Genomic DNA, 22,552 nt, shown 5'->3' on the forward strand with positions numbered 1-22,552 from the left:
GATACATGTTTCCCATTTAACATCGAGAAAGACAATCAGCAATCACATTATCTTTGCCTTTAATGTGAGTTATCATGAGATCAAACTCTTGCAAAATTAAACTCCAGTTTAACAGTTTTCTGTTCTTGTTTTTGACTCGGCTCAGAAACACCAATGGGTTATGATCTGTATACACAGTCAATGGTTTCTGAGCGGTGCAAACATATACACTGAAATGTTGCAAGGCTAAAACAAGCGACAGTAATTCTTTCTCTATGGTGGAATAATTCTTTTGATGCTCATTAAATTTCTTTGAAAAGTAAGCTACAGGATGGTCAATATCATCAAGGTCACCCTTCTGCAACAACACAGCTCCTGCAGCTTCATCACTGGCATCTACTGCTAATGAAAATGGCTTTTCAAAGTCAGGTGTTCTGAGCACAGGATGGTAGCATAAAATGGCTTTCAGCTTCTCAAATGCTTCTTGACAAGAATCTGTCCAAACAAACTTTACTCCCTTCTTCTGAAGATTAGTTAGGGGAAGAGCAATATCAGCAAAATGTTTACAAAATTTTCGGTAATATCCAACCATTCCCAAAAATCTTCTAACAGTCCTCGTACCTGTGGGAATAGGGAACTCAGATATCGCTTGAACTTTTGCCTGAACAGGAGCTTGCTTGCCTTGACCTACAACATAACCAAGATACGTCACAGTGGCATGGCCAAATTCACTTTTAGCCAAGTTAACTGTAAGGTTAGCCTTGGAAAGTCTTTCAAACAACCTTTCTAACGCAGAGATGTGATCTTCCCAAGTATCATTCCCAGTCACTAAGTCGTCAATGTAGGCATCTGTATGTTTTAACCCATGAATCACTGAATTAATCATTCTTTGAAATGTTGCCGGAGCATTTTTCATTCCAAATGGCAAAACATTGTATTCATACAATCCAAAAGGGGTTACAAAGGCTGAAATTTCCCTTCCTCTATCTGTTAATGGAACACACCAGTACCCTTTTAGTAGGTCAATCTTTGTAAGAAATTTTGCCTTTCCCACTCTATCTATGCAATCATCCACCCTAGGAATAGGGTAAGCATCTGACTTTGTTACAGCATTCACTTTCCTGTAATCTGTGCAAAATCTAACAGTTCCATCAGGTTTAGGTACAATAACACAGGGCGAACTCCAATTTGAAGTAGAATGTCTAATAATATCATTTTCCAACATGTATTTGATTTCCTGATCAACAAGTTTACTTTTTTCCACATTCATTCGATATGGGTGTTGTTTGATTGGTTTGCATCCCCAACATCAACATCATGGGTAATTATCGATGTTCTGTTTGGAACATCTGGGAACAGATTTTTAAATTTTAAAATTAATTCTCTCATCTGTTGTTTTTGTGAAACTTGTAAATGGTCCAACTTCGTTTCAAGGTTCTCCATGATATTTTGGTTTTTCAGTTTCGATGGAACAATATTTGGTCTAAATTGGCCTTCCTCAACATCAACATCAGGCATTCTAGAAACAACCTTTACACCATCCACCAAGGCCACAACTGAATCCCTCTCATAATAAGGTTTTAGCATGTTTACATGACAGAGTTGTGTTTTCTTTCAATTCTGTCAACTCAGGATCCTTTGTCTGTTCCACCATAAAATCCTTCCTCGACAAAGACAAATCTTTAAATTCAGGCTCACTATAAGGATGTTGATCCTCCAGTGAAGACAGAAAAGTCTCAGATAAGGCATCAAAATTTTCTTCCTGTTTAGGACTGTCACAAGGAACTACATCAGACTGCACCGGACTGTCTGTCTTGGCTAATTCTCTAGCTCTAGCTCGAGTCACCGCACATGATGGGTAAACATCTGAATCATCCTCAGACTCATCAATCCTTGGTTTGGTTGTTAACCGTACCACAGGATCACTTTCTCCATTTGCAAGGTCATTTCCCAATAACAACGAAACTCCTTCCACTGGCAAACTAGGTCTTATCCCTATCTCGACTGGTCCTTCTACGAACTTTGACTTTAAAATCACCCTGTGAAAAGGGACAGACATGGTCTCACCTGTAACGCCTCGCACTAGATTTACTTCACCAGTGTCACTTTCTTCACCAAAATTTAAAACACTGTCCAGCAAGAGAGATTGACTAGCCCCAGTATCTCTAAGAATTTTCACTGGCACCTGGGGTGACTCATCATTCAGTGAAACAAAACCCTCTGATACATACGAACGGAATTCTTTTCTCACCTTCTCCAACTTTTCCGCTTTTCCCTCTTGCAAGGACTGATCTTTAACAGCATCTCCTGAACCTTTTTGATTTTTAATTGCCTGAAAGCAAGCATTGGGACCAGCTTCCTTCTTTTCTTCAAAAGGGCACAATTAGATATCACGTGGCCAGGTTTCCTACAGTAATAACAAGTACGCTCAACAGATTTCTCCAGCCCTGGCTTCTTTTCATCTTTTCCTTTTTGATTACCTCCCAATTTAATCTCTGGTTTACCTGGATTGTCTTTGTAACTCTTTTGAAAGGTTTTAGGTTGTCCCCATTTGGATTTATGGGTTAAAGCATAATCATCTGCCAACCTAGCAGTTTCTTGTAAAGTTTCCACTGCCTTTTCATTTAAATATGTTGTTAATTCAGCTGGAACACATCTTTTAAAGTCTTCCACCAGTATCAATTCTGTCAATTTATCATAATCCCCATCTACATTTTTAGCCAGGCACCATCGTTCAAAACATATTCTCTTTCCATTGGCAAATTCCATATAAGTCTGATCTGCAGATTTCCTCAAGTCTCTGAATTTTTGTCTATAAGCCTCAGGGACCAATTCATAGGCCTTCAAAATAGCTTGTTTTACCTTGGTATAATCAGCTGCATCCTCAACAGACAAAGCAGAATAAGCTTTTTGAGCTTTACCTTTAATCACACTCTGTACCATAAGAGCCCATCCTTTCCTTGGCCAGTTTGAACTCACAGCAACCTTTTCAAAATGTTGGAAATACTGATCAACCTGATCTTCTTCAAACGGAGGGACTAATCGAACCTCCCTGCTGGCTGAAAAACCATCATCAGAATCAGATTCCGAACTCCTACGCTTCATTTGTAACTCATGCTGCCTCTTTTTCTCCTCGTTATCCAGCTCCATCTGCTTCATTGCTAGATCAGCTTCTATCTTCATCTGAGTTATCTTTTGTTCGGCCTCTAATTTCTTTTGTTCTCGTTCAGCCTCTATCTTTAACTGGGTTTGTTCTCGTTCAGCCTCTATCTTTAACTGGGTTTGCTCTCGTTCAGCCTCTAATCTCTTTTGTTCTCGTTCAGCTTCTAATTTATTTTGCTCTCGTTCAGCCTCTATCTTTGCCAGCTGCACCTGTGCCTCAGAAATTGCTATTTCACTGCCAGGAAACTGTTTTAACACTTCCTTCTCAAACACTTTCTTTTCCACATAATGGCCAGCTATCAGTCTCTGAATATCTGCCTTTCTCATAGACTGCTTTACTTCTGTAAGGTTTAGCCTTGTAGCAATCTTTATCAAATCATCCTTTTTCGCCACCTCCAATCCCTTTTGGGTTGGTGACTCCAAAAATGCCTTAATATCCATTGCTGCTGGTTTCCACACACACAAGCCAATTAAAAAGAATTTATCAGACCTCCCTCAAAAATCTTTGGATTGAATCTCGAACAAATTTCGTCAATCTGGGGTACAATCCCAGATGACACTCGTTAATCTTTGGATTGGATCCCGGACGAATCTCGTTAACCTTGGGAACTATCCCGGACGAGCCCCCAATTTTGTCACGAACCAGCAACAAAAGAAACACACTGAGCATGATTCAGTGTTAAAAACTATTTTATTAATCACTACTATTGATAATACGTAAAATAAAAGTAAAATGTTAGTTTGTTAGAATTCAAGAATGTTAAACCTCGAACGTTAACCCCAAAACTAAACTCTTCGTGTGTGTGTGTGACAAAGTCCAAAACTCCCAGTTCCTGAATGGTTCTTAAAGTTCAGTTCCGCAAGCCATAAGGTGAAACGTGAGCAAGGGCTTCTTCAACAACCACCGTTGTCTGAAGATAAGATGTAGATGTAGAAAAACATAGAGAGAGTACATACGAAATCCAAATGTTCCACGATGGAACCCAAACGACACTTCAGTGTTTACTCGGTAGTGACTTGCTCACCCCGAAAAGCATCCGAACCGTGGTCGTCCACACACAAATACCTGTTTCCTTCTACAGGTCAGCAACAAAGTGAACTCCACCGGATTACTTCCAACTTCCATACATGGATTTCAGTGGCAAACACAGTTATTGTTTCTCATCCATCGATAGAGAAAAACAAGCAGGCTGGTGTCTCTCTCCCTTCTCTCTCTCTCTTTCTTCTTCTAACTTCTTCAACAACGTCATTACGTCCTTTATCTTCTATTGACGTAAGCACGCCCCACACACACATACACACACACTCTCTATCTTAAAGGGACTTTCACTGAGTCCGTAACAGAGCGAAAAGCATGTTCCTGCCCAAGGTTCGAACTGGGAAACTTTCGGGTGTGAGGCGAAAGTGATAACCGCTGCACTACAGAAACATCGCCACCTTAAGATGCGAGTTTAAGTAGAAAATGTAACCGCAGGACGTTAACAAGGGAATAAAAGCGGTGGGGTGGGGGGTGTTGGGAGTTTAGGGAGGCCAGTCTGTTCGAGATGGAAACAAAGGTTTGGGAAAGGTTTCAACGTGTATCGATCGGTGAACTCCAGACTAACATGTTCACCACCGCACCACCGAATCCGCCGTTGGTGCTGACAGTGTTCTGAAGGAGTGGATCAAAGCAGTGCCACATGCAAGGGATATTCTCAGCTTGAAATGTGAGTCGGTGTAAACAAAGGATGCCGGAGGCTGAAGTTGTGTAAAAGTATGGCTAAAATCAACGGCAAGGAGAGGTTACTGAAGTCTCCAGAGCAGAGAATAAAGAAGAACCGCATTATCCTTATCATCACAGCTTGTTAACTGTTCAGAAATTAAACTAATTTGTCAGACATGGATTACACCGATCAAAACCATGGAGAATATCCCTGAACATTACTGTCTGTGCAAGGACACATTAAGCCTGTCCATCCAAAGTTTTCCAATTCCTTTCACATCACTGATGTAAAGCGCAGCAGCCTGTCATGACCTGGTTTATTCCAGATGCCTTTCTTGAATGAAAGCACCACATTTGACATCCTCCTGTCCTCAAGCACTTTTTCAGAGATGATTTGATCATTTCTGTCAGAACCTGGCAATCTCCTCCCATACTTCCCACAGCAGCCTGGGATACATCTCATCAAGCCTGGGATATGTATCTACCTTCAATCTCTCTGGAACATCCTCCTTTGTGACAGCAACTTGTACAAGAATTACACTTTTCCCTTCCCTGGATTCTCCAACTACAACATCCTTCACCGCAGTGAACACAACTGAGAAGTATTCACTGAAGTGATCCCCAGCCTCTGAACATTCATGTCCCTGCTGCGATCTCGAATTTTACGTGCCTTTGTCAATAAATGTTCCTATATATGTCTGTGTCTCTGTTCACGTTTCAGTCTGTCTTTATGCATCCTGCCTGTGTGGGTCTTCCTGCCTTTCTTTCTCTGTGTGTTTGCCTGCCCACAGAAATGTGTGTGTGTGTCTTCCACTGCCCGTGTGTGTACATGCCTCATTTTGTGACTGCCTTGCTTCCATATGTTTGCCAGCCTGTCAGTGACAATGTTTCAGGTTCTGAGTGTGTGTCATCCTTTTCTTCTGTGTGTACCTGTATCTGTGATTGTGTACGTGTGCACCTGTGTCTGTGATTCTGTACGTGTGCACCTGTGTCTGTGATTGTGAACGTGTGGAGCTGTGTCTGTGATGGTGTACGTGTGTACCTCTGTATCTCTGTGTAGGTGTTGACCTGTGTCACTTTTATTTTGCCTCTCCGCGTCTCACACTCCCATTCCACCAGCGTTTCTGTGTTTTCTGCTGTCTGTCTATGAACACACTTAAGCGTGCGGTTGCTTCTCTGAATGCCCTTACCTGCCAGTGTGTGCTTGTGTGGCTGTCTTCATTTGTGCGTTGAACAATTTCCTTATTGAATGGTTCCTGTCTCTGTCAATGAGTGTTCTTGTCTCTGTCTTGTGGTATTCCTGTATGTCTGGAGTTCTGCCTGCCTCTGACTGTATCTGCATCTGCAGCTGCAGGAATATTCATGAATGTGCCTCTGAGTGGGCATGCCCCTGCCTTTTGCTCCAGCACAGACATTGAGAGAGCCAGCTTCTGAATTTGGTTATGACTGCCATGGTTTGCAATTATGTCTGTCCATCTGTGTGTGAATGTACCTGCCTCTGTCTGTGGCGTGCTTCCCCTGCCCTTGTCTCTGTGAATACTTGTCCTTCAAATTGCGTCTGCCTGTGTCTGCCTGCCTGTCTCTCTCTCTCTCTTTCTCGTGCCCACCTGTGGATGATTTCCTCTGTCAGTAAGAATCCCAGCATCTGTCTCTGAGTGCTCCCGCCTCTGTTTCTGAGTGTCCCTACCTCTGTCCCTGGGTGTCCGTCACTCTGTATTGTGGTGCGCCTGCATATGTGTGGATTTCTCCCTGCTTCTGACTGTGTCTGATGTGAACTTGATATCTAACTTAACTTACCATGGATAATATATGTGACGAATTTTTGGACAGGCATACTATGAGGGATCTTGTCAAATGTTTTACTGAATTTCATGTGTGCAATATCTACTGGCCTGGCTCCATTAATTGTCTTCATCACTTTCTCAAAACCAAAGTCAACTATGTGAACACGACCACTCCCGCCGGTAGTCGTGCTGACTGTCCTAAATAAGTCTACGCTTTTCAAAATGCGAGTAAATCCGGTCAAAGAAGATTCTCCAAGTATTTCCCTACCACTGATGTCAGGTTCACTGGAATTCCTGAATTATTCCTGTTGCGTTTATTGAACAAAGGTACAACATTCACTATTCTACAGTCGCTTGACACCTCGCCCTTGGCGAAAGGGACATAAGGATCTTTGTCTTGGCTCCATTAAACTCTTTCCTTGCTTCTGTCAATAGGTTGTTATATATTCCATCAAGACCTGGACCTTATTCAACGTAATATTTTCAGTTCCCGCAGCACCTTCTCCACCTTCTCCTCGATGCCTGACAATCGCAACATCCTCCTCTCTAATCTCACCAGATTCGCAGATTTTGGAATGACTGGACTTTAATTTGTTCTCCTTAACCCGGATTATCCCAGTTGTGCCATTTCTATCCGAAGACACAGGCATGAATCGTGAAAAATAATTGTTCTTTACCGGCAGTTGCTTCGTGACCTGCTGAGTATCTCTGCAAATTTGTCCTCTCTCTTCTCCGCTCTACACAGAGGTTTCATCATCCACAATGTTTGCGCATCTTTCCTTTCCCGATCTTATGTCAACGTGGCCTCTGTTCTCCAGATTGCGGAAGCAGTAACGTGTTACCGAGTGCTTTTCCTCTGGATCTCTGACTGTCGAACTCCCTGTTTGGCTTTTCTAGTCATTCGATTATCTTAAGATAAAGCAAACGGACACATCCTTAACTTCCCTTTCGGGGAAATGGTGGAAAATAACATACTGCATTTGATGTGTTAAAAATAGGTTTTCAGACTTGTTTTCCTCCAAAGTGCTTGCGTTGTCACGTGGTTTTAGAGTAACTGTTTCAGCGCGATTCAAACCAGGCTGACATCACAGCTGTGTCCTCTGCAAGGAACAACACTCAGCAGGGCAGCGGGATTTGACCGCATTAACACAATACAAGCTGGCGCAGATGTGCAGGAACAAGTTCTGCATTAACAAGCAACTGGGAGTCCCTCCAAATCATCAAAATAACTCAGACCACTCTCACTCTATCTTTCTCTCTGTCTCTGTCTCTCTGCCTCTGTTTGCCCCCCCCTCTCTCTCTCTCTCTCTCTCTTTCACACTCTTGTCTATCTCTGTCCTTCTCTCTCCTCTCTCTCTCACTCTCTCTCTCTCCACCTCTTGCCCCGGAGAGAAAGAAATAATAGCAGAAGTATGCTTTATACTGCCCCATCAAATTCCCCCACAGTTATGCCTGCAGAATAAATCCACCTCATTTCAGTATCAAACATTTGAGGCTGTTGCCAGCCACCGAGAAAATTGCTGTCACCGTCTTGGTTTCAACACTTGAAAACAAGGTACTAAGAAAGTCTTTGCGGGAGTAATTCTGTGACGTTCCTTCAGGCCCTCACAGGTAGGCACATGGTGGAACTAAATTTGAAGTTACATCCATGCACTTTTGAGTTCAAGGGGACCGAGACAGCATCGACTCCTTGTCCTGCATAGCGCCCTAAAACAAAAGCCAACAAAGATTGAACAGAACAAATCTCACTTTGTACTGACGCCACAGATATGGCGCAAATTGGGAATCCATCTGCACAGACAGTACATGTTCCCAATGTGTCAGGACACCTGCTCTAACCAACACGCTCAAATGTTTGGGGACTTTTAGTCCTTTTGCCCCGTTCTTAATGTTCCGGTCGGTAAATAAATTCCAAACACAAGTGTTTAGTTCTCGCTTAGAGTTCTAAGAGAATACGAATGCATGGATAGATAACTGTAATCACTGAATGCAACCTCTTTTAATCTTAGCAGCCAAACAGTGCCAGGATATTCTGGGACTGGACAAAGCAGTGCGTCTTTATGTCACCGGGAACCACATTCAGTGAGATTTTTTGAAACAGCTGACAAAAAAACGTGACTTCATTCGGCCTGTTCACTGCTTATCTGCTGCTGAAATCCCTGTCCGTCCTTCTATTACTCCGGGGGTGACCAGTCCAATGAGCTCCTGACTGGGGTCTTGATTATTCTCTTTTAAAACGCCCAACCACAGTGTGACCCGTGACCAGACACACACCCAGTCTCATGGGGTCAGAGAACCCCAACGTTCTGCAGCATAGCAACAGACACTTCGCACCTGACACCCGCCCGTAACATGCAGAGCATTGCGCCGAATTATTCTGGTACAATTATCTGTATTTGCTCCGTCGCCTTCTTCTGGAAGGTGTCTGCCTCTATCATATCCTGAGACAGCACCTTACAGATGGCAAGCAGCCTTTGGTGCAAACATATGCCGGGCAGATCCATTAAGACATCCTAATTTATAATCCTGTCCTTTTTTGAGACCTGCGTACCAAAGGAAAATACTCTTACTATCAGCCGCCTTCCTGTAATTTTGGACACCCCAGCAGGTCACCTCTCGGCCTATTCCCCTCCAGGAAAAACAAACCCAGATGATTTAATCTCTCTTTATAACAAATTGCTGCAATCTGGGCGGTATTCGACAGAGCCTCCTATACACCGTCTCCAGAAGAAGCACAACACAGCCACATACACGCGCACGCGCACGCACACACACACACACACACGCACACGCACACGCACACGCACACGCACACGCACACGCACACACAGTCAACATGATTCCATTTTTGGTTTTAAGCAATTCAGGGATTCATAGATTTGGAGACCAAACTTCTTTAAAATGATTCCAGTCATGTGATTTGTGGAATTACCTTTTCAAACTGGGTCGATGCATAAAACAGACAGAGGTCGGTACTGCACAGGAACAGGTCCTTCGTCCCACAATGTCTCCACCTCTCTGAATGAGTAATTCGCCACTGCCAGAAATCATTGTCACCGGGTCCTCTTTCCAGTCCCCTGAGTCCCATAGATTGTAAAGGTCATGCTCCTCACAGTTGCGTCTGTTCCTCAGACACACTGATTCCAGGGGAAAAAGCGACGCGATGTGAAACTGTAATCATTGCAGCAACTTTCATTTCCGTGTGCAGACCATTAGTCAGGCAGCAAGAATACAGGGTCCTCAATATGGGATCGGAATCAAATCTCAGCCCACTTCCGTTGAACAGTGGGACCCAGCAGAGCACTGCGTGTTAGAATACTCACTGGCCCTTCTGCAGTTACTATGGGCAAGACATGCACCAACCACGGCCTGATAATGACACGGACTGTTGGAATATTTAGACCAGGCACCGCGTTGCTGAACTGTCCAAATCTGAGACGACATGATGTGGATTTTGCTAGGTTTAATTGTGGAGTCACAGGGAGAGAAGAGCACGAAAACAGTCCTCCGGACCCTCGACTGTGTCCCGGCTATCACTTGTTTACACTTATCCAAACCAAACTCTCTTCATTCTCTGCATATTCCCACCATCTCCCCGAAGATTCTACCGCTCATCCACACACTTGGGAACACGTACAGTGGTCATAAAATACCAACACACAAGCCTTTGTGATGTGGGGTAAACCTCAACATCCGGGGAATTCCACCCTTACCAGAATCAGCGGGATCAGGATGTACCTTTTACCCAGTCCAGAGGATAAGAAGCTGACCCACTTCCCCGCACCTGATTGCACAAAGCACTGTAATTGGACGTACTTGTGCGTGCGAAATAGACGCTGCAAGCAAGTCATACCACGGATGTACAATATAATACCCACACATAAAGGTTCATATATACACTCATTTGCAAATTCAAAGCACTGAAAGACATCGTCAGACACAGACACAGTCACATAGATGTATGAGCTCACGCTCATCAGCAGACAACTACACTCGCTTTCATACGAACACACGACCATCCACAAACACTGCATTCATGCACACGCAGACACATGTCTGAAGACAAACAACCACACACACGTACATTCCACACACACATATGGACATCAACAGACGCACACACACAGCGCGATTGCGCGCACTTCCTCTTGTTGTCGTTTACCTTTCTCCCTTCCTCTGTCGGGCCACAGTCGCTGTTGCTCGTTTTGAGGGGTTATTTCCACGCACTGCAGTAATTACATACTCGAGACATTGTGGTAACCAGCGGGCTACGTGCTCCACATGTTCACCTGCAGTGTGTGAAGAAGTAGATAATCGTCGATCCAGGTTTAACTCTATCGGGGACGCTCCAGCACAGGGGATAATATACAGAACAACTGTAAGTGAGGGTATTCGGTTGTGTGGCTGTAATTGTGAAACTGCATCGGTCCCGCTTAATGGATGTGACAGAGAGCACAGGAGTTAATTGGTAAGTAGGGATTCTGTAGGGCTCCAGTACCTAGGGGATGGTGAAATGTGCATGTGTCTCTGTGAATGGAATAGTGGGCTGTGCCCCCCTCTATTCCTGTGGGATATGAAAGTTGCAACTGCCAGACACAGAATGAAGCAGTGTACGGCCAACCTAATCGGTAATTTCAAGTTATCAAGTGTAATGGGGGAATGGGTGGGCTGGGTGTAGGTTGTGTTAACTAGGGGAAGTCGGAGGCTGAATGTTCCATCAGTGACATCTCCGACATTTGTGCTCCGACAGCGCATCTACGTTTAAGAACAAATTTGTGTCTCTGAATTTTCCATTTTTCCCTTTACGTTGTCCTGTTTTTACCTCAATGGACTTATGGACTTACTGTCATGACACAGACAGACAGACAGACAGACAGACATACAGACACACACACACACACACACACACACACACACACACTCACACTCACACTCACACACGGAAAGAGACACACACTTTCAGAAGGGATTACATGAGAGGTGTTCCAGGGTGACGTAACCCCGACAGGTTATCAATTTGATACTATTCCCAATCCTTCTTGGACAAGTAGAAGTATAAAAACGGACTCTTCAAACAGAGGGTGCGCATTGTCAAACCCGAATCTCAACAGTAAGTGAACGCCATGTAATAACTTGAAGTCCTTGTGTGGCAGATACGCGGGAAAATTTTAGGTGATCGTCTGTGTCGGAAATGCACGAAAATCAAGCTCCTGAAACTGGGGCAAGCTGCCAGTTGTCAGCAAATCTGCGACAGAGAAAGCAGAAAGCTCAGAACAAAGCGCCAAGGCAGACAACATCTTTACCGCGGTGCGTTCCTGGATTTGCCTTGACATTACCCTGACAACAACTTAACACTGACCACTCTTCGAACATACCTTTTTCGTACATCTCGCACCTTGAATCATCAGCGTTCTGATCCAACCATCTCGTCAGCAGTATCTGCAGATTTGATCCGTGGATCCGACTGCTCGTGACTGTTTTGATAGACGTTCTGAAGTTGCTCCAGGTAATTGCCCTCTTGAATCAAATTTAATACAACTTAACACAAACAACAGAATGCAACAACGCAGGCCAAGTTAATATCCCGAAACCATGAGGTAGCTGCCGTTGCAGCTGACGTATGTCCCATACCAGTCACTTCCTATCACTGCTTGAGTTCTGCTAACAGCAAAACTGATTCGCTGAAACAGTCAAACACCCGCTCTGCTGCGACTCGAACCCACAACCTTTGAATTTCTTTTAAGTTCACCAATGAAGTTCAGCACGTTATCCGTTGCGCCACAGAACCGTGTCGGCAATTACCGCTGCTGCATTGGCTAACCTAGATTTCCACATGAATCTGACGTTTCTTCTTCAGTCTTATCATCCTCCCTAAAAAGAGGAAATCAGTCCTTCTTTCCGCCACCCATTCTATTGTGAAGTTGGTCAGATACATTTTCTGAGCCATTAGACCGTTGTCGTTTCGAAGTTCACATTTTGTTTGAGGAAACTCTCTCAGCTATTTGCACGTAGTTGCTTTTTCAGTCATCCTGCAACGGGTTTCTGCATTTTCTCATTCCCACTATTCTTCCTGTCTGAACGCTTGTCGTCTGAGATAAAAGGATAATCAGTCCACCGGTCGGCGCGAAGTGAAGACGTGACACGAATGTAAACGTGCAGGCGCAGAATGTTGCATTTAGACATCTGACCCATTCCTGGGCTCCGCTTAAAAGGGTTTAATGGTCTTCAATATTTTCTGGAAGGGCCTGATTTAATATCCCCTCAATGTCCGAGGGCAGCTCTCACTCAGCGTTACATTCAGATATTCCTTCCACATTTGTGTAATTTGGGGCGTCTTGACTTTCACTGTTGATTGGGCGCTGCTGTGTTTTCTCTCCTTGACCCGACATGGATATTCGGCTGTAGTGAAAGGTGATCGATGGGAACATCCCGCAGCGCGATGCAGATATTTTCCAGCCAGATCCTTGTCCTGTTCCGCATTCAGCGCCGAATACTCGGGCCATGCATTTCCGTCCGAAACACCCCGCTGGACGAACAAAAATCTTCTGCCACCTTAGGTGACGTTCTCGTTCAGAAAGCGAATGCTCCAATAATTGCTGCTCCGTGAAACCCGTCCTCCAAAGTTTACTGGAAAAACCAACGTTCACTTTAATCCTTACTTCAACTAAAATCTGCTTTTATGATACTGAATTCCGTGTTTTTACCCCGAAGTTCGTCGGTTTACCGTCAGAGCTCTAATGGCGCAATCGGTCAGCGCGCGGTACTTATATGGCAGTACGCAGTGGAGAGATGCCGAGTCTGTGAGTTCGAGCCTCACCTAGAGCACTTGTGGTTTTGGTGGCTTGTTTCTGGTGCGACTGAGAGACTATGAAACTCACCATCAAACCGAGACGTTATATTTCCTATTATCCTTGTGTGACATGCTGTTGATTGCTTGTATTCAACTGAGAAACGCTGCACCGCTTCACTTTTGTTGTCCTGAGCAAGAGAGCGTGAGTTCGCATGTGAGCTGAAGAGACCCTTCTTCATCACGTGTAAGACTTGTTTCGCAAAAAGCATCACCAAAGGCTGGAAGAAGGAATGGAAGTAATGATATCATCGCAAATCTCTCGAACTCAGGTTGGTGTAGCCACAGTCCGCTTCAACTCTTGTCATTCGACCATCTCGCTGTTTCGGGAATCACCTTGACGAACCGCGATAACGATTGGGTTTTTGAAGTTCTGCCTCACAATTGCCCCTCTTTCCGTAGGTCCGAAACCTGTAGGCAACTTTGGAATTCACCTAGTTCTGGTTTATGACTTATTTTTTGTTCCCTGTCAACACAGCAATGATTTGCCCTGTTTTGTTCTTTCGTTCAACCGGCTTCGCGTCACTTCTTGTTGCTTTAACATGTTGTTTCTTCTCACGGTTGATTGTTTGTTTATCCAATTAAGTCAGCACTTTTCTTTCCCTCCTCCCTGTCTTCACCGCAATCCAATTAACGAAAATATTCAGCTGAAAACCGACCTTTCCTGAAACCTTGCTTCAGAAATAGCTGACGCAATCTACTTCCTTGTCACCATCGGTTCACCGGACCTGTTGCTTCCGATCATTCCATCGATGGATCCGGCCATTAAACACCTCCTTTATTTCCTACGTGGCAGACCAACTGCGAAGCACCGTGACAGATTGCACCAGCAATGCGTTTAAGGCACAACCGAACTTATAGAGAAATGAAACCCAGACTTTACAGTCCTGAATGACACAAACAGCCTGATATTGCCGTACCCACCTTTTTAAATGTTTTCATGAGTGAGTTCTCTCCCTCGCTGTCTCTCTCTCTCTCACACACACACACATAAACACACACATACACAGAGAGCGATCGAGCGAGAGAGAGAGAGAGAGGGGGGGATCACTTCTGCAACCGTCCATCCCTGTTCTCTACTTGTTTCGTGAACGGATCTTCCATGCATTATGTGGAAAGTGTGAACTCGAGGACAATGAATTGGACCTGGTCAGTGGTATTGTGGCCGAGTGGTCTATGGCTCTGGATTTAGGTTCCAGTCTCTGTAGAGACGTGCGTTCGAGTCCCACTACTGTCAACGTACGAACTTTCACCTGTGCGTTTTGAGATGCTGCTCGCTCACAGCTGACTTTCTGAAATCTGACCTTGTAACTGAAATACCCATCCCTCTGTCTGTTTAAGTAAACCTGTTTTGCTTCCAGTCCAGCTCAGAAAGACAGTGGTAAAAGTTATACGGCTGAATTGGATGCAGATTGTCAAGTGGAGTCCCATCAATGTGAGAGACGCCATTACTCCTATCTTGCTGTTGCTCTCGGTGCAGCTTATCCACATTCCCAACACAGTGAATGGCGCTCGCTTCCTTGAATACAGTCGATGCTTTTCATTCATAAACTCAGCTAATGAGACCTGTCTGATGAGGGAAATCTTTCTGCCCACCAGCACTCAACCCTCTTTCAAATTTGGCAGAGAAATTGTTTTAAAATCTCCCCACTTTGCTGCATCTGGCTCTGTTTAACCGGAGACTTTTCCCCTTTCAATTCACCCCTTCGTAACTTTTCATGTTTCCTCTTTCTCAAACGTCTTCTCTTCAAACGTTTCCTCTTTAAAGGGAAATGTGAAAAGAGGAATTGCTGCCAATGTTCAGCAGGCCAGTGGTGGCTTTCATCGGCTTTCTGAATGAGAAATAAACAATAATAAAGCGGTGCACTGATCCAGTCAGCGTAAAGTGAAAACAAAATGGTCATCATTCCATCGCAATGCTGCTTGGGGAATTAATGTTGTACGTCACATTTCAGAAATTATATCTTAGTTTCCACATTGAAAGTTGGAAACCTGCAGTGGGGACGATTCCTTTCCTGTGCAGAACTCTAAATCCCTTCTCCCGTGTCCCATATCATCAGTTTGCTGACTTGCTTCACCATGTCCCCTTTAAAGAGAGGACCTCTCCCTCCATTCCACTGACAAGCTGAGCTTTGTAAGAAGTTTCCGTTTAGAATCTGTGAGTATTTGACGGCGGTTTTGATCTGACAGACACGGTGCTGGTGCAACATGCACAACTTTCTGTTCTCCAATCAGACGCCGGCTTGCATTACGAAATGTGTCGCTATAATTTGTATAATATGTTCCTTTTGCCCCTGGCAGTTTAATTGTCCACTAAAAATGCCCTTGGTTTGCAGGTGAGTGCCTGAGTCTGGAAGACATTGACTGGAATGTGGAAAGTAAAATGGGATCAATGAAAGGTCTGTGTGATTGTTCATCTGATGGTCAGTGCGGACTCGATGGGCCGGAAGGTCTATTTCCATGTCCCCTGACTCGAAAACTACCAAAAACGCCCCAACAACGCACACGTCAACAATGCACCAATGGACCAACTGTCTCCTGTTCTGAAGCAGCTGATATCCTGTGCAGTTAACACAGGATTGCAGTTCTCATTCCAGATGTGTTTCCTTGCCTTTCTTTTTGTTGTCTTCTGGATTGTTTTGCTATTTTATTTTGGAAGAGAACAGCCTGCCAGGCCGACTCGGCACAGCTAGGGAATGCTATATGGTGAGACTTCAAATGGCTCTCTTCCAACTCCAGCTCCATGGCCATGCAATTGGGTGTCTTCGTTGTTATTCGAATACATTGAATCTTCTATCACTTTATTGATACAAGCATTCTGCAATTCATGGATATCTGGTCTAATTTCAATTGTATTCCCATGTTAATTGTGTCAGGCGTCCAGGGTTACATCATCTAAGGTAGGCAAGACCGACTTGTACGTACAAAGGCAGAATAAAATCTCCAACTGTTGTCGGAAATTATGTTCGTACCCAAATGACTGGGATCATCTTTACAATGAACAGTCAACAACGGTAACTTGAGAGTATGCATATGCTAATCTCCTACTTCAAAGCAGGTATCAACATTACTTGGTTCAGACTAACTTGAGAAGCGTGGTTGACATATTAAATCCAAAAAAAACATCCTATCCCGTTCGGTTCAAGTCTTCATACCACAGATACAGAATCTACAATTGCACAGCCATGGACGGATAAACCTTTGATTTTGCTTTCGATTTGAAAGCAGGTAATATTATGTGTGAATGGACATGGGGAGCATGACATCCTCTTTACGATCTTGCTGGTCAACACTATAATTTAATTTTATCACGGGGAGCTTTGTTTCTTCAAGATCTTTATTCCAGGAATGCTGACACTGTACTCATTAGTCCCGTTATTTTGTCTACTCGTTCGGTTTGCTCACAGCCAACCTAGTGACGATTTTGGCCTGTCTCAGGGAAAGTGCGGTCTCTCCAGATGTGTCACCCACTACCTGGTGGGCATGGCAGCGGCGGATCTACTGCTCGCTTTCTTTGATCTAATATTGATGCAGATTCAGATTGCTCATCCCATGCCTTTTGTGTGGTCCATTCCCGCGTGTAATATCCACGCCGTCCTGTTTCACGCCGTCACTGACTGTTCCGTCTGAACACCGTCGCGTGTACCATTTGTTGCCAAAAGCTGAAATCTCGGTTTTCGACGGAGAAGAAAAGCGGTTTTGGTTCTGGGAACGGTAACTGAGCTGAGCTGTATGATGAAAGTTTACTGGTGTTTTATGTGCACACCTTGCTACAAGTTGATGAATACTCCTCAGTTTTGTTACATGGATGCCCGTTTTAATGACGCCAATGTTCTTTCAAACTCCTGCTCAGCCCCCACGGAAACCAGTTTCTTTCTTCTTCACCCGACCCGATCCCCTCTGTGAATCGCACACTCACTTAACCCACTGGGCGTCGCATTCCCTTCCCCACTAGTCCCACCTGCCCAGCATTTCTCCTGTATCTGATTCCCCTGATGACTTTCCTTAATTATTAGATTCCAGAATTTACAGCAATTTGTCTAGTCAACTTATCACCTTCCAGCCATTGACTCTACCTGCACTCACCTCTCCCCCTACCTCGCTCCATCTACCCATCATCCCACTCATCCCCTAGTTCCAACCATCACCTACCTGCTCTTGCCTTGCACCTCACGCTCAGCGTCATGTACCGGCTACTTCACACCGCTACATTTTCGGTCCTGATGCAGGGTCTCGGCCCGAAACCTCAACAGTCGATCCGCCCCCACAGATTTAGCTTGATTCGCTGAATTCCTCCAGTTGTTTAGTTTTGCACCGAAATAGCATTAAACTGGGTGTCTGTTGAGACATTTGAGGCGTTGAAATCAAGGAGCTGTAAGAAAAAAATACCATAAGTACCCAAACAAGACATCACTTTGCTTACGCCATGAGAAAAATGAACGGTGCCTTCACTTGCAAAAGTGTTTGCAAAATGTTATCGAGCAATCTGTTGCTGTAGTAGGATGGGAACTGTGGGACTGGTTTTGTCGCTTCTTCAGTGAACGAACGAAAGGGGCCAGTAAATAGTCTGCGTTTGATGGAATGCGATGTTTTCATCAGTATCGTTATCTTTATGACAAAAGGTGTGACTGTGGTCTCTGCAGCGCAATGATCAGCGTGTTGGACTTCTAATCATGTGTGACCAAGTAATTCAAAGGTTGTGGGTTCGAGTCCCACCAGAGTCGGTATTTTGTCCGAATTGGTTACAACGATAAACAAGATCCGAATTCTAGTGGGTGATGACGTCATCTGATGGCGATAATCCGGAAATCCAATCCAGGTCATGGTTTGAAATAATCGAATCGTTCACTTGATGACGGATAGGAGGTGATTATTTTCTCTCAGATTGTCCGTTTCTGTAGAACTGTTCGGGTAAAATGCTGCTAGCACTGAGTCTTTGATGATACGTTCACGGGGTTGGCTGGATTTCCTCACAATATGCAAGGACCCAGTTTATCTGGCACCTAATCCCCGCGTAAAACCCGTTTCGAAACGGTCATCTTTGTTACTTATTTAAATTTGCAACCCGGATTCAGAGGCACAGTTTCCGGTGTGGTGCATCTTTTGCTGTTCACAGAGAAGTCAACGGCGGCTAAACGTTATAAGATCATAAAGACTTCACAACAACTTCGGCCAATATTGGACGTTTGTGCACATATCTGTTCGCACACTTCAGAACGGCTATGAATATCCCAGAGAGGGTCCAGAAGAGATTTATCCAGAATCGCTGCCAAGGTAAGTACTTTCATTTGCAATATGAAGCCGCGGAGGCTGGGCTTGCTTCATGCAGATGAAGAACATTGAGAGGTCGCTTTATGGACATCTTGGTCCACATGCCCAAAGGTCGCTGAACGTAACAACATCGGTAGATAGGATGGTGCGGTCACTCTTTCCATCCGCTGAAACATATAAATGTAACCCTACAATCCCATGTCGACACTGAGAATATTCGTGAAAATTAGTCCGTGCACTGGCGTCTGGAGAACCCCGTGGTTTGCCACCCTGCCGTCTGACGTGACCACCGTTTACCACTGCTCTTTCCGGTCTGCTTTGAGGAGATATTGGATGGGTTGTGAAACAAGAAGCCGCATCAAGCCTCAAACACTGTATCTGGGACAAAGAGTTTCAAAGCACACACGGAGGGCGCAACACTTTCAAGATTAACATGTTCAACCAATGAGCATTGTTATGCAATGAACGAAAAGAAATTTGGGTGTGTGGTAGTGTGGCCGAGCGGTCTAAGGCGCTGGATTAAGGCTCCAGTCTCTACGGAGGCGTGGGTTCGAATCCCACCACTGCCATTGGGTACACACTCATTGCACCTAAGTTTACCAGCTGCAGTATTAAACATGCATTAGGTATGTTTTGCAGAACAAAATCCAAACATCACAGATCACCGTGACGAGGATCCTCTATTGGTGACAGTGTCAATGACATTACTGCAGGGCTGCAGAACAGTCCTGATTTGGTGTTCGAGATTACGGACCGGTAGTGTAAATGGGTGGAAAAGTCTTCAAAATCAATCTGCATTCCAGCTCATATCTGCAACGGTGCTTTTACCATGTCTTGAAATACACAGCGAAATGGTCGGCCTTCGAGTCGAAAAGACCTGTGCAACGTGGTGTGGGATCGTTCGTCAACAGGATCAGAGCAAGTTCACAAAGCAGGACACGGCCACGTTTGCAAACGATTGTGACCCTAAACCAACACCACACCGCAAAAACACAAGTAAACGGACTACAAAGTCATCGGAACCGCCATCTGGTTGAGCCGCTCGCCTTGTTCCTCGCTCCACAGACACCGACAGACCTACAGCGTTTTGGAAACATTTTATTTCTTCTGTTCCTTTCTGCAGATTTGTTTTTGTTTTATGATTGCAGGTGCGTGAATGTCGGTACTTGCGTGGATCGCGCCTTCATCACACGGCAATTTACCCCATAAATGAAAGGCTCCGCTGGGAGTTGAACCGAGGATCTCCTGTTTACTAGACAGGCGCTTTGACCAGTTAAGCCACGGAGCCCTCGCACCGTCCAACAGTTGTAGTAATCAGATGTAACTTGCATCAACTTCCCTTGTTCGTCTGCTGGCGAGGGAATTGCTTCAGATTCTATTCATTTCTACAGATTCACTGGTTTGTCTACTTCCAAACATTGTATCACCGTATCCAGGAACGGAAACTCCGCAGAGCCAATCCCGCTTGTTTAACTGAACGGTTCCTCGCGTCCGTTCACATCATCTCAAAACCCTTCCCACCAGCTCCGCTATTTATGTTTGATCTCACCACAGCTTCAGCAGAATTCCTCATAGGTCAAACAGAGTGCACACACTAATCAATAGCTGGTGTTTTACACCTGCCTCTGGTGGTGCGGACATGGAAACTTTTTTTTTTCTTTTTAAGGAGTTGGGAACAGAAGGTAACGGGATGTAACCGGCATGAAATCGCTTCCAGCGAGGGACGTGGCTGATGGTTTGAATTTGTTCACCTTCGGGAACACATTTCTCTGGGACTGACGCTGGCAAACCCTCTGCAGTCTGAGCTCTGGTTTTCAAGCAGGTCTGGATTTTATTCCCTCCGTCTCTGCACTAGTGCCAGAGTCCATGCTTTCCCTAACATTCGTCTAAACCTGCTGGGCTTGGAAAACGGGAATTCTTTCTTGCCTGACGCTTTAATTGAAGTGAAATCGTGCAACATTCCCTGGGATCAAAGACCCGCTTGGTGAATGTGATGAGTACAAGCTGTCGCCGCCACTCATATTCCATCGGCAATTTAAAGTAGACCAGGGTTTCAATTCCACCTCACTCTATATCTGCCGTACGGTGTTATCAGGTTGTATGTGAATCCTTAACGTCACCGGTCTCTCTTTGCAAAAGAGAAAACATTGTTTTGTTTTGACAGAACCGATTTCTCGAAAGAAGCTGGTCATCCTCAAAGATCGGTCCGTGATGATATGGTGAAGTGTTGATGAATGTTATGTTCAGTAAATCAGGCGGATATGCTCCCGGATGTTTTGTTGAAGCTCTGCAAGACGTTGGTGAGGCCGAATTTGGAGTATTCTGTACCGTTCTGGTCACCTACCTGCAGGAAAGTTATCAATAAGTTTGAAAGAGTGCAGAGAAAATTTACAAGGATGTTGCCGAGACTGGAAGACCTGAGTTATCGGGAAAGGTTGAATAGGTGAGGACTTTATTCAGTGGAATGCAGGAGAATGAGTGGAAATCTTCGGGAGGTATACCAAATTATGAGGGGTATAGACAGGGTGAATGCATGCAGGCTTTCCCCGCCCCCAAGGTTGGGTGAGACTAGAACCAGAGAAGATAGGATTGGGGTGAAAGGTAAAATATATAAGGGAAATATGAGAGGGAACTTCTTCACCCTGTGGGTGGTGCGAGTGTGGCACGACCTGCCGGCAGAAGTGCGGTTTCAATTGTACATTTAAGAGAGGTTTGGATGGATCCATGGATTGGAGGGGTTCTGAGTGATATGGTCTGGGTTCAGAAATATGGGACCAGGCAGATCAGGTCGAATAGACGTGTTGGCCGAAAAGCCTATTTCCGTGCTGTAGCACTATGATTCAGTGGTGACTCTATAATCCGAAGTCCAACAACAATAAACTGCATCCAATTTGTTGTTTCCCCTCTGTGTGAGAAGCGATAGATGGAAATGTGCAGATCCTTAATAAGGAAGCAATTTACGTTTCTCAATGTTCTTGCGATTTGGAACAAAGTTGTGTAATAATACAGATTCGGCTTCAAATTTTTATCGTTTGTTACTTCACTCATTTCTGTAATAAAAGTACCGTATTCGTGACTGTTCTTGGTGCTGCTCTTCTGTTCACTCCTTCTGTTCACTCGTTCCTTGGTCAGCCCCGTCGGATGGTACGTCGCACTGCTGATGTTGATGAGAGGAACCGTGTGGTTCTACAGATGACCCACGGAGAAGGGAACGCTATATCTACCTCAAGTAGTCCGCTCCGCTCACAATTAATTTCAACCCTGAAACAGCTCACTGCATACATCTCACTGAGCCGGCTTGACCGCATTGTATATGTCAGCGGGAAGGGGCGGGGCAGGAAAAGTGAACGGTTCAACTTCGCAACCGGGATGAAAACGCTGTTCAGTGTGTAAGTACATTATGCTCCATCGCGGAATCATTCCACATGTGGAAACTCGCGGGTTCGAATCCCACTCCTGACAGTTAACGATTTCAAATCATGATTCTCCCCCTCTTTGGTTTCCCTGTTTTCTTCCATTGAGCGTCAGTTTTGCCTCGCTCCATCCTATCTTCTGACATTGAACAACACTGCCCTTCCACAGATCGCATGTCTTTTATCTTGTGTTTTATTTGGCCTATCGCCCTCCGCGATCTTCTCCCGGTCATTAAGATCATTTGTAATCCTGTCCCCACTCTCCCGTCCCATCCCCATGTCCGTTGTTTCACAAAAATACAGCAGTCTACTGATGTCAACGTTGGATGCAGTCACGGCCCAGAAGGGGTAATGGTGTGTTGGACAGTTGGGGAATGAGAATGTTTGTGAGAGT

At 44.8% G+C, this 22,552-nt stretch overlaps 3 non-coding genes across 3 annotated transcripts; 2 read left to right on the forward strand and 1 right to left on the reverse strand.

Annotated features, from left to right (window-relative positions):
- The first annotated feature begins 13,358 nt into the window (after positions 1-13,358).
- trnai-uau (transfer RNA isoleucine (anticodon UAU)) lies at positions 13,359-13,452 on the forward strand. Its single transcript has 2 exons — positions 13,359-13,396; positions 13,417-13,452. It is a non-coding gene; the product is annotated as a tRNA-Ile (tRNA).
- A 5,780-nt stretch (positions 13,453-19,232) lies between these two features.
- On the forward strand, positions 19,233-19,314 carry trnal-aag (transfer RNA leucine (anticodon AAG)). Its single transcript has one exon. It is a non-coding gene; the product is annotated as a tRNA-Leu (tRNA).
- A 645-nt stretch (positions 19,315-19,959) lies between these two features.
- On the reverse strand, positions 19,960-20,033 carry trnat-agu (transfer RNA threonine (anticodon AGU)). Its single transcript has one exon. It is a non-coding gene; the product is annotated as a tRNA-Thr (tRNA).
- Between the last annotated feature and the right edge of the window lie 2,519 nt (positions 20,034-22,552).

Source organism: Pristis pectinata, chromosome 32 (genome assembly GCF_009764475.1).
Source record: "Pristis pectinata isolate sPriPec2 chromosome 32, sPriPec2.1.pri, whole genome shotgun sequence".
NCBI lineage: Eukaryota > Metazoa > Chordata > Chondrichthyes > Rhinopristiformes > Pristidae > Pristis > Pristis pectinata.